Below are 13,238 nucleotides of genomic sequence, written 5' to 3' on the forward strand. Positions count from 1 at the left end.
ATACTAAAAAGTATTCTTTGTTTATCTGAAATTCACTTATCTAGAAGTACTGTATTTCATCTAGCAACCCTATGAATAAAGAATGGGTAGTTCAAATTATTTTGTACAACTGAAAACACAAGGACATATAAGTTGCTCATAGAAGTGTGTGATGATGTCCACTAAAGCCATTTTTTATGCCCTGAGGGAGACAATCATGTCTTAAAACCATTATTAGAAAACTGGAAGTTTAAAAAAAATAAAAGGGGAAAAAAGTGACTACGGTTTCTGCTTGAAAATGGAATTATGTTTTGCTAGAATGAAAAATAATGCAGCAAAATAAAAGATATTGTGGATTTTTGAAGTCTCTCTTATAAAATTAGAAACCAAGAAACTGTTCAGCAATTATTCTACATTTTTTTCAAATAAGAAAAACATGCTGCTCCTAGCTGGAAAACTTTGGGGCAAGTTTTAGGTTTAGCAACATTGTGTTCACTGAATAATGAATTCAGAATTGTTACTTGTATTGCTTCATTCTTATATCTGTCAGGTAAGTCTGTGAAAGGAGAAGCACAACTCTGGCCATGAATATGATTCAATGGTGTCTATAATTAAAGCTAGTACACATAAAAAGGCAAATATGGAAACATTTGCCTAGTACAGATTTCATGTTTAATTTTTTTCTTTTATCTCATTTCAAGAGCAATGAAAGAAATGTGACATCTAATATTTTACCTTTCTAATATGTATGCATATGAACTCAAGTTACACAGCCGTGGTAACAAGGACATTAATAGTAAATATAAAGAGTACATTCAAATCCCCTTTGGGTGTATGTTCTTATCTTGATCCATAGAGATTTATATGTCTAACATCTTTTAACATTGATGAATATAAATCTCAGACACTGAGGAAAGAGCATAAATCCTTACAATTCAAGATGTAAGTACCCCTACCTCTAAGAGTTAGCCTTATGAAAACCAACAAAAGCAATGCAATGGAAAGTTCAGGGAGCTGACATTATGCTCTTAACCCATGATAATGTAATATAGATCGTAAAAGGTTTTGAATTGTAAGCTAGGCATTCTGATAATAATTGTAATGTGAATACTGGCCTCATGAATTATGCTATGACCATTGTCAGTATTTTAACTCAGCCGTTATTTGAAAAGTGAAGCAACTTTACTGTACTTTTCACTTACTCTTTTTTTGAAATGTGAAGGGGAATAAATCTATCTTGAGTATGCTGCTAGCCATTTTGTCTTCTGAATATTCAACACATTTGAATACCTTCAGTAAATACTTTTCCCCCCAAAATAACATAAATACTTGGTAACATGAAATATCTTCATAAAACAAAAACTGAGAGGAAAAATCACAGAGGAAAAAAATAGGAAAGAAATATTTTTTGGTGTGCATTACATAATGTTTTATTTTATGGACATCTATTTTTACTGACTTTTAAATTCATGTCTTAAACAAGTTGTAGTGTGTCTTGTTCTGTTATTTTAAAAATTAGAGTTATGTCTGTAAATTCATGCTAATTTTAAATATTTACATTAAAAAGGAAGTTATTTTATTTCCAGAAAGCTGTATTCTTTTGGAATACATTAATCTTTTGGGTGGTGAGGACAGCAGGTCCTGGAGGAGGACTGAGGAGTCCTTGCTTTGTGATAGCTAAAGATGAACCAAAGCTGAATCCTCAGTGACATATGGGGGAGACCAAAAAGACTGAGGGTGGCAGGGGTTTCACGCACACTTTAAAATAATGAAAAACTGTTATTGGGGAAATGTCATGTACTCACAGCTCACTCGACATGCTGCTTCTAATCTTATTTGTACAAGTACAGGCAAAATCTACTAACAACGGAGACTGTCTCTTTTCCTTTGTTACAACTTAGTATTGATTGTTGTGCAGGAAAGCTGACCTGAATCTCAGAATGGGTTTAATTACAAGTATACACAAAAAAGTAATTGGCAGAATAAGTAAGGGGTTACTTAGCAAATTTCTTTTTACAGAACCACAATATTCAACTTGAGGAGCAGTGGTAATCCACAAAAATAAAATAAAAAATAAATAAATTTCGTAGGGTACCAGTCCAATTGAAAATGCATTTATCCTTTTCACCTTTAGCCCATTCCCACAAATGCATTTCAATGTCATCTTTATTACCTCAGTACACAAGTCACTGGTCAATCAATGCCAAACTGGAAAGTTAATGTAGGTTGAGACCGGGAGGAGCAAGTGGATGGTATGAGGAGGCCGTCTCCCCAAACTTAGTCAAGTGCGAAGTGATAGGAAACACATTACAATTTTAGAGGTCAATATTTTTGCATTTGGGGGTTCCTTTGAACAGGCTGAAAAGTTAGCCTAGTGGTATCTTCTCTAGAGAAGATTTGTATAGTGCAAACAGAATAAATTTCAGAAACAGGAATTTGAAACTTCATCTCACAATGTTTTTTTTTTTTTTCTTTCTTCTTCTTCAGCTGATTATGTTTACACTATCTCACTTCGTTCCAGGGACACAAATTGGTTTCTCAGGTCATGCTGTTATTAATATGATTTTTTAAAAATAATCGAATTTAACACAGAGGTCAGCTGAGAAAACAGACAAAATGAAAATGATAATTCTTAGTGTGAAAACCTCAAAATGTGAAATAGAACACAATGGTGTTCCTCGCTTACTTCAAAATCTCTAAGATATGTTGGACTTATTGATGTTACAATATAACAGAAATAGGGCGTGCCAGGGCATAGCTGATCCTGGGGTGTGAATGGTACATTAGAAACTGTACTAGGTAGCCAAGAGGTGTTTCATTGGGATTTATTTAGTTTGGGTCTTTCTAAGCTCAGAGTTTTCATCCCATTATAGAATTATTTTCTCAGATAAAGCAATGTACTATTTATTTGCTATAACATTAATAATAAACTTCTATCTATGGATTACTCAGTTTCCTTCCTTCTCCCATCTTGTTCCTTGTTGCTTTAAGTGAAAAGTCTTTTTCTATGAGTTTAACCAGTCTAAGATAACAAATTTTGGAGTAAATAAAAGTGATTATAATCTCCAGTTTGTGAAACTAATGTAATTTCATTAATACTTTTTTAAGATGAAGATTGGGCTTTTAATTAACCATTAATTATCAGTCCTAATTCTGTGCTGGAAACATAGTGTGTATTTACTAAGCACTAGTGACTGGCAGCTGATAAAAATACCAGACAGAATATTTCTTTGAAATTCTACCTATGTTGACATAATTGTGTAGAAAACAGTAAAATATAAAATTTTCTAGACATTTTTGTTTTTATGTATATTTTTCTATTATATATATTTTTCTCTTGAAAATGTCTGCTAAGAAGTATAAAGAAGTAAAAAAAAATACAATAATTTTTGGCGAAAAGATAAAATAGCCATTTACTTTTAAATTCAAAACTTACCACTTTTGTAGATACACATGAGTGTGATTAGAAGTTTTTGATTAAGATGACTAGCAAAGCTGCATAAAATGCATGGTGTTGTATTTTAACATGCACTGACATAGAAGGAACTGAATCGTATCTACCTATGGGACTCAAATCAGTGAGAAGGGAGTCCTTCTGAGTACTAAATATCATAATGCAACACAATTAAAGTACAGAGCCACTGTCTGATTAAAAACAGAAAGAATTTTTTAACAAGAAACTTTACGTTTCTTTGCATTTTAGGAAAAATAAATTACAGAGTAGTAATTTTACTGCTTGTCTGCATTAGAATTTCTGTGAACACCGTGCATGAAAATGTATATTCTGCAGTATAATTAGTTTTTTACATATAAAAATCGAAGGACATTTTCCAAAATTCAGACCTGCAAAAGTAAAAATGATCAAAATGTTCTTAGCTGGTGGTTTAATAGTTTAAAAAGTTTAAAAGCATAGTTCAAGACAATTTAGGTTATATCAGATGGCAACAACTTCTTGAATTGATTGGAACAATAGAATTTTGAAACATAACTGAAGAGTAAATGATTTATTCTGACTCTCACAGCACTGGTATATTTACAAGTCAACAGGTCTTGCATTGATCGAAGACAACCTATAACAATAATTAGTATTACTATTTCTTATAACTATCTCAGGCAATTATTTTGAGGCTAAATAAATGAAAAAAATGCTTGTATAAGACAAGTAGAAAAGTCAAGATTATTTTATGTCAACTATATGAAACAGAAATATGACTTGTATAAATCTTAGGCAAAATGCCTACATTAATTAAAAACAACAATAACAACAAAACAAATCTGAGAAAAAAACAAAAATCGGAAGTCATTTTAAAATATATTCCTTCTAGGGCAGTTCAGAAAAATTATTTCATATAATCTTCATGGAAATAGAAAATGCAGGTGACATTACATGTCTAATGAGCTAGGACTTAAACTGTGAGCAATTTAAAATATTTTAAAGATAGGCAAGGCATTCTTAAAAATTGGGATTATTGCATTCAAATCTTATATTTAAGAGAACATTTTTGCAACAGTTCAGTACTTGCATTCTTTCTAAGGTGTAAAGACTGAAAATTTAAGGGTAATATTTCTCTTAGATTTGCAATATTTTACTAGAGGGAAAAGCCCCCCAAAATTACAGAAAGGTAATAAAAATTTTTGGAAAAGATGAATTTTACTGCCCTAAAAATTGTGTTTGACTAAAACTACATAAGTATCATAATGATTAGAGTAATTATGGTCTTCATGTAGAAATTCTCAATGTATGTTTCAAATACGCTTTTGCATTTTTATTGAGCTACTTTCAGTTTTAGAGCTTTGTCTTTAACAAAGGGTGACTTTGAAAAGTTTAGGTAAACAATGATATAAATCATACTGGAATGGATATGAATGCAACCTACCAAATAATCCTAATTTTGCATCCAAAGTAAAAGGCACATTGAAGATCAAGTCCAAGTTATTTACTGGCAAAGCCAGGGTGAATCTTGATTCTTCCAATTCCCAAACCACTATCTTTTTGTTTTCATTTTTTTCCCCCAAAACCACTATCCTTGATCACACTGCCCAAACCATGTTAGAGGTTCTTATGAGATTAGAATGTGCATATATCAAGCTGGGTTTTAAAGGCAGTAAAAAGAACCGTTGCCTAAAGGGGCCCCACAAAAAATCCTTCAAAGGTGAAGAACATATGTGGGATATAAATAATATTTCTCCAAAATGGTGGAAATACTCTAAGGGAGCTGCCAGAAGATGTCGTTTCCAGCCTCTATTTTGACAATACCTAAGACAGATTTAGGACACTGCCTATAGCTTCTCTCTCTTCTCTCTCAGTACTTTATTCTGTGCAAATAAGTTGAGGGCTGGCTTAGCTGGTTAAGCATCCAACTCTTGATCTCAGCTCCGGTCTTGATCTCAAGGTCATGAGGTCAAGCTCCATGTTGGACTTGAATCATAATTTTTGAGATACTTTCCAGCATTAATAGTTCAGTTAAAGTCATTCTAGGAATTACAATGAACTCTAACAATCATTTTGGCCCTGGACTGGTGGGTTTCATTTGACCTGCAAGTACCTCTCCCCCTCTATCTGAAGAAGAGTGTTTACAAAATTGGAGTCATTAATAGGGAACATTGCAATGATTCTGCCCAGAGTTGTTATTTTTTGCCAGGTGTACATTTCAAAGGGTTTCTGAGACATACTTTCTCAAACACCTGATATAGAATCACATCTTTGCCCTGCAGTAAAATATGATTTAATTTTTTGTAGCAGTTAAGCGTGATAAATATTTATAGATGGAGAGTAAATATAACACACACACACAAAGACATGCCCATACACACCCATACCTTTTTTTTAGTTTCTGGAATAGATGAAATGGTTAATCCTTTTAATGTACACAGAAATCTTTTAGCATACTTTATATTTTATCTAAGTAACATGTGCTGAGTTCTTAATGCATTAGAGAAGGACTGAGCTCAGTTCACATCTTCGTTTCTTATCAGTCTTAGTAAAGGAGAGGGCTTTTTGTGGAAAGGAAAATGAATGAGCTGTCTTGGATTTACTTCATGCAATGAAGTACAATGATCTATTTATTTTCTCTTAGTATGTACAGTTGTTTTTTTGGGATACTTAAAATTTGGCGAACGTTATACTGTCATTTTCTCTTTGATACATCTCTAACACTTAGCTTCCATTTTTTAAAAAAGATTTTATTTATTTATTTTTCAGAGGGAGTGAGCACAGGCAGACAGAATGGCAGGCAGAGGCAGAGGGAGAAGCAGGCTCCTCGCCCAGCAAGGAGCTCGATGTGGGACTTGATCCCAAGATGCTGGGATCATGACCTGAGCCGAAGGCAGCCGCTTAACCAACTGAGCCACCCAGGCGTCTTTTAGCTTCCATTTTTATAGTTAGGAATGTACCTGTAGGAGTTCTGTAAAAGTTGTTCATCTTGTGTTCACTTGATAAGCCTCAAAATTGGGAAGCTAGTACAGCTAATTAACACTAGCAGGAAATGTTGGGAAAATACTAAGTTAGCTATGTAAAGGTGAGGTAGCTAATAGAGACATAATAATTGCCTCTGACTGGAATTCTCAGATACAACCATATCAACTGTATTGTTATTTTGGCTTTAATTTTCATCCTAGGAAATCTGATTTTTCTGTGTTATCTGTAAGAGGGTTTTTCTTTTTGTTGTTGTTGTTCATCTTTAATGTAATGAAGAGACAGATTACTTCATCCAGTTAACAAAGTTTTGGGGAAATTTAGCATTAGTATGTATTATTCAGGGGACAGAATAAACACTAACAATATATATGAAGGTAGTATCTCTGTTAATAAAATGCCTATTTGACACAATGCCTCACTTCAGATTAAAAAAAAAAAAACCTTACCTATATGGATCTACCATTGAGTACTTTGAGGATATTCCAGCACTGGAATAAGTAGACTTATTGAGGTGTGCAAAAAAAGGGGAGATTTCTGATGGCCTTCACAGATGCCTTGGTCTGTGAAACAGCAATTATTTAAAAACTTACAATAGAAATAAAAAAATTCCAGTTCTTAAAGTGTATTTAAATTATATAAAATGTGTAAAAATTGTAAATGCAAAATTGGAAAGCAATACTACTATTTTCATTGTTTAAGATTCGATAATAAAGAATATACAGATAGTTTTTAGAGCCTTTGGGAGGCTGAAAGGGCAGACATAAAACTGTTACAGCTCTTTTTGCTTTCAAAGTTTATTCTCCTAAGTGCATCACTTATATATGATTATTGAGTATACAAAATGAATGTGCCTCAAATGAATGGAAGGTTTTTGCCCAGGTATAACTTCAGAGTCAAACTAACTCAATACATAAAGTGGAAAACCTCATATTTTGAAACATGACAGAAAAATAACTACATTGTGATAGTGGTTATTTAGCTAACATTTGTCTTTAAAAGGCTTTCATCTCTTTTTTATCCAGTAAGGAAATGGTGCCCATTTGGGTAGACTGGATAGAGAAAATTATTGGTGAATGCATCTGGAATTATTAATTATGCTTAGGAATAGTGAGAGTTGCTAAAAGTAGGCTGAATCAGGGGAACTGAGCTGACTTCTCTTTCTTGGTGGTTCTTCACTTTTCATCCCTAAACATCTCCCCGCCCCCTTCATAGAATCTTCAAGATCACAGGTATGCAATGAACTCAAGAATGTTGCTGAAAAGACATTTATAACATGGTGTGATAATGAGGCAAAGAAAACAAAAGGCATATTTATCAATCCAGTAGTATGCATTTGCAAGGACGTGAGAGAGGACTGGAACTTGAGGTTGGTGCCAAATCACAGGAGGTTTGTATGAGTGCTGTGTTAAAGAGGCTGGCTTCGTACTTCAGCTATCAGTGGGAGTAAAAAGAACAGAATTCTCAAGTCTCCTCTTCCACATTTCTGCTTCCATTTTAGGAGGTTGTTTTCATTCCCATCTTTAATAGATTGTGCAATTATTTTTAGGCTTTAGTTCTCTTTTCTTTTTGTTCCTTCCCCTTCTGTGTGTTTTTCATGTGTTTCAAATCCAGTTCACATATGTCCACTGCTGGACATAGCTCTGGGATGCCTGATTGAGCGAATTTAGCAAATTTGTTCCAATTCTCTTGACTGCTATTTACTAACTTGATAAAATTTCAGTCCCGACAATATATATAAAATGCAAGCCCTTGGTTCAGAGCAAGAACTTTCCTCTTCAGTGATCAGATGATGTGAGACAGCTAGTTCATGCATCTGCAAAAAATGTTTAGGAAGCTTAAGAGTCAGAAGACATCCTAATCATTACCAGGGAAAAGCAAGGGTATTTCATTTGGAAAGGAGCTTAAGTAGAAAGATCTGTGGAGCTAAAATAAGGCAAGGCAATAAACCATGCCTTAAACACGTCAGGTATCATATAAATCCTAAACGCACTTTCTAATACTAAGAAATGCAGATGCCATTAAAGATTTGTCAAATAGCATTGAAAGATTTAGAAAAGACGAACTTGGGACTCGCTTCTTACAAAAGTCTCTAGGGATTTTATCAAATACATTTCAAGGGAGCAAGTATTTTACCCTGAACTTGAATTTGCCTGCTGGCTAATTCAAGCTCAATGGACATGTTTTATGTTTGATTTTGGTGTGTGTGAAACTCTGTAAAGTAGCTGGATAAAATTCTACATTGTCTGGTAGGTAACGAGTCTGGGCTGGATCAAATCTTGTCAGGTTCAGATTAGAGTTGACCTTATCTTTAGGGTCACATTTTCCAATACTCACACCACTTTACAAGCTTCAGTGTGCATGAAATTATAAAACGTGGAGCATGAGAAAATATCTCCCAGGTTGTTTTTGTGGCAAGAGAGCCCAGAGAAATAAAGTGATTTTCAGCCCTTTGGGTTTTATTACTTTCTGAAGAAAGAAAATTTGGTTAGGGTCAGTTTTCAAGTTTAACAGTTCATCAGTCCATAATTGCACTCATTATTACTGTAGCCAGTTTTATATTGGAGTTTGATTAATAACGATATGCACTTCAGTAATGCTTTCCATTAAGTGGCACTAATTACACTGTAACTGCTGTTCAACAACCAAGCAAGTGTAACTACAATGTCATTTTTATGGAGCCAGATTTGCTCAGAAGGGTACTTTGATAATGCTAATGTGGGAGTGAAGTAACTGAAAGTGTGGGGACAAAGTTACTCTTACTTTAAACCCTATAGACATGGCATTCTTAAGTTCTTATTGGTAGGAGAAGCTTTTGATATGGACTCAGCAGCAGTCTCTGGAATGTAATGAATAAGCATTATCTGCAAGGAAATACACTGGGCCACTATCAAGAAGCCCAGTTATTGCTTTAAGGGCATAGGAATTGATCAGAAGACTGCGCTCAAATCTTCAGGCACCCATTTATTTCTCTGATCCTAAACAAATTACTTATCCTCTCTGAAATTGCCACATATGTATGAGGATGCCTACTACTCTATCATCTGTGACATTAAGATTAAATGAGATACTATCTGTAAAGATGATTAATTTAGTGCCTGGTCTATAGCAAAGACTTTCCCAATATTTCATAAAGGCAAGTTGTCCTCATTCTTTCCATCATTTAGTGGTAGGGAATGGACCCTTGTTCTCTCAGTAAATCTTCCATTTGAATTAAGATTAAATAAACAGGAAGTCTATAAAAACATATATATAGTAGGGAGGAAAAGTATTAAACGGTAATAGGAAACAGTGCAGATTAATCAACCTTGTAGTAAGAAACTGAAGAAACTATGGGAAGAAGGGGGGAGGTCTAAATTAGATTAACAAGATGAGATACTATGTAGAAGGAGGACAATCCCTATTTAATTGAGCTGGGGTCAAAAATTTCAGTCAGCTTTCAGGGAGGAATAAATACTAGAAATAATGGAGCAACTTGGAGTAAAAAAATTGCAGAAGAGAGTAAATGTATATTATTTAAGAGTGGCTGGGTTTTCTGTACTATTTCTGGTTCTTCTGCTGATCATTGGCTTGTGTTTTTGCTTTAAAAATGTTGCTGAAGAAAAAGAATTAGAATACATTATATTGCACTTCCCAGAATGGGAGATAGGATTTTTTTCTTTTGAAGAGAAACTACAGAGAATGGGCAGTGTTCCAGTGTCTATAGCAGTATGGTTTGCAGATAATGTGTTTAATAGTGAGTGGTGACAGGCCAAGTGAATTAGAATTCTTGTAGGGAATCACAAATATTTGGTGGAGAGAAGGTCAGATGATCAAAGAAATATAAAAATATCTTTATATTCTGATGTGTCTTCTAATTATTTCTTTCATTTGAACACCTCTACTTTTTTTTTAAATTTCTTAAAATCCACTTTATAGGGTTAAAACGTACAAATTTAGAGCTGTAAGATAAGTACTAGGGATGTAATGTACAATAGTATAACTATAGCTAGCACTGCTGTGTGATACCTTAAGAAAGTTGTCAAGAGGGCGGATTCTGAACTCTTACTACAAGGAGACTTTTTTTTTCTTTTTTCTGTTCTTGTTTCTTTTATTTTTATTATATATTATATGATGTATTTTAGCTGAACCTATTGTGATAATGATTTCACAATATATGTGAATCAAACTATCCTGCTGTCTATCCTAAACTTATACAGTGATATATATCAATTACTTCTCAATGAAACTGGAAAAAATTAAAAAAGGAATTTAAAAGTGATATTTAAAATAATATTTTTTTTCCCGATCTATTTATTTTCAGAAAAACATTATTCATTATTTTTTTAAAATTAGCTGTTATATTTTGGGGCTTGATGTAAAGAGAGATGTACAAGAAGCAGGGAGAGAAATCATTTAGATATAATTATGTCTCTGTAGTTCCAGGTTATTGGAATCTTACATGAATGAAAAAAGAAAAAAGAAAGAAATCTCAAATGGTATTTCTCTTTTGAACAATGTGCCCTTTTGGCAGATGAGGTCATGAGCACTGAGTGTTATATGCAACCGATAAATTACTGAACATCTGAAACTAAAAATATACTATATGTTGGTTAACTGAATTTAAATAAAAAATTTAAAAAAATATACAACGTGCCCTTTCATCCTAGTTTCTAATCACATGAGTTATTACTAGTGCCCAACAATATTATGTAATAATTTAGCAACAAGCCTTTATGACACATGCAGTTGAAAGACTAGGATCTATTGAGTTAATGCCAAGAGGCAAGGAGACCTGGGTATCATGAAAAATCTTAGTCTGGTGAGCTTACTGACAGGGATGGGCTCTTGCTAAATGCTGGCATCCCTGATTAACAGCTGGTGAGCACCAGTAATTTAATATTTGGCTCTGATTTTCTGGGTTGTAATAAACTCTTAACTTTTGCTTAAACTTATTGAAGAAGTTTCCATATTTCCCTTCAAAGAAGAATTTTGTGAACTTCCATTTATCTAAAAATACCGAACCGTGAGGCAATTACAGGTTCCCATAACACTGATATTTGTTGAGAAACAGTCACACCAACAATGACAAAACCACCAACTGAGTAAGGAGGCAAAACACCCAATATCTGGGAGAAGGAACCCTCAAAATCATCTCCAGCCAAAGATGTTTTTGAATCACTGATGTTCATTTGGAATATTTAATCAACAGTCTCTTTTTAGTTAGCTGTAAGTATGTTAAAAGATAATATTGTGCAGAATTGTGACTATTCAAAAGGGATGAGTTTAGTATTCTCATTTACATAGGTATTTATTAAGTCACAGAGCTATGTGGGTTAAAATATTATAACTGTCACCTTTTCAGCTTTTGATACTTCTTTCCAAATAATTCATAACAGTAAATGTAGAGAAAACATATAAATAATAAACTTCTTCATTTGTGCTAAGTTAAAAATAGGTTTATGTAAAAAATAGGTTTATGTAAATCTATTTAAAATATTTAATTCATCATAAAAATATGAGTCATTGTTGTTGGAAAAACTGATGCCTGAAGAGTTTCTATTGAGAGTGAGTTGGCAGCAAACCTAATATGAAATAACGAATGGAACAGAACACAAAGACTAGAGGCTTATCAATTCAGAGTATAGCATAAGCTAATTATATGATGGTTACTTTGTCCACTGGTTATAATCAGCCTAACACAGGTTCTTTACAATTTAAAAGAATAAATATATAATTATAGTTAGTAAGGATTCTATGAAAAAGCTACATTTTTGTATAGGAAAACTATATAAGGTCATTTAACATTGAAAACACAGCCTTTTCTTGTGTAAAGATTTGTCTGTTGCTAAATGCATTTCAGATTTTGTTAAATACCATATATGATCTACCAGTTTCAAATGTTGGTACATTTGATAGCATGACATAATAAAATATTATCTTGGGCACCTGTAAACACAAGTTATCAAAATTTTCTAAAAAAACGTTGTTCATTGTTTTCCAACTCTGAAAAAACCCAACATAGAACATGGCTTTGTTTCAATAGTAACCATATGGAAGCTAAATGGCAAATTTCCCCCACAGTTGCAAGACTGAAACTTTAATGTGGTCAATTGTCTGCTTCAGCCAGTATGACCTTTCAGTGGCTGCACCAAGGAACATGTAGAAAAAGTACGTGTTTTACATAAAATTCAGCACTTAAGAATTTCCCAGTCATAAATATGTTTTATTTTAGATTGACCCTAAATTATTTGTATGTTCAGGTTAAATTAATTCTATTGAATAATACCATTTACAATCTCATTTCTTTTTACTTGCTTTAAATTTCCTGTGACTAGTAACTAGGAATCCCTAAGGCTAATCATTTGAAATCTTATTATAAAATCCATGTACATTCTATATGTAATATATGTAATATATGCATTCTACATGTAACAGTGTCGACTTTACTAATTCTCCAGATTGAAGTTAGGACTCCAACAAAATTCTTTTCATCTTGACACTTGCTCACTTTCCCTTCTCCATCTTTATCACATCATCTTTATAGCTCTTGGGGCAGAGTTCTACTTTATCGGGAGTTTGTGATAGAGCTTCTCTTTAATTCTCAGTATATTACCTTTGGGTGTAGTCTAAAAGTCTAAAAGACAAACTAAACAGTTAAAAATATTATCTACAAAAATGTTGAAAAAATATTTCCCACACCTTTACCTGATTTGGAAATGGTAGTCTACTTTTTCAACTGTTTTTCCATATACTCATCATTTATTCATTTCTTGATACACAGTTGATCTTTAACAACATGGGTTTGAACTGTGTGGATCCATTTATATGTGGATTTTTGAAATGGTACAGTAGTGTAAATGTA

The sequence above is a fragment of the Neovison vison genome, chromosome 1 (genome assembly GCF_020171115.1).
Source record: "Neovison vison isolate M4711 chromosome 1, ASM_NN_V1, whole genome shotgun sequence".
In the NCBI taxonomy this organism is placed as follows: Eukaryota; Metazoa; Chordata; class Mammalia; order Carnivora; family Mustelidae; genus Neogale; species Neogale vison.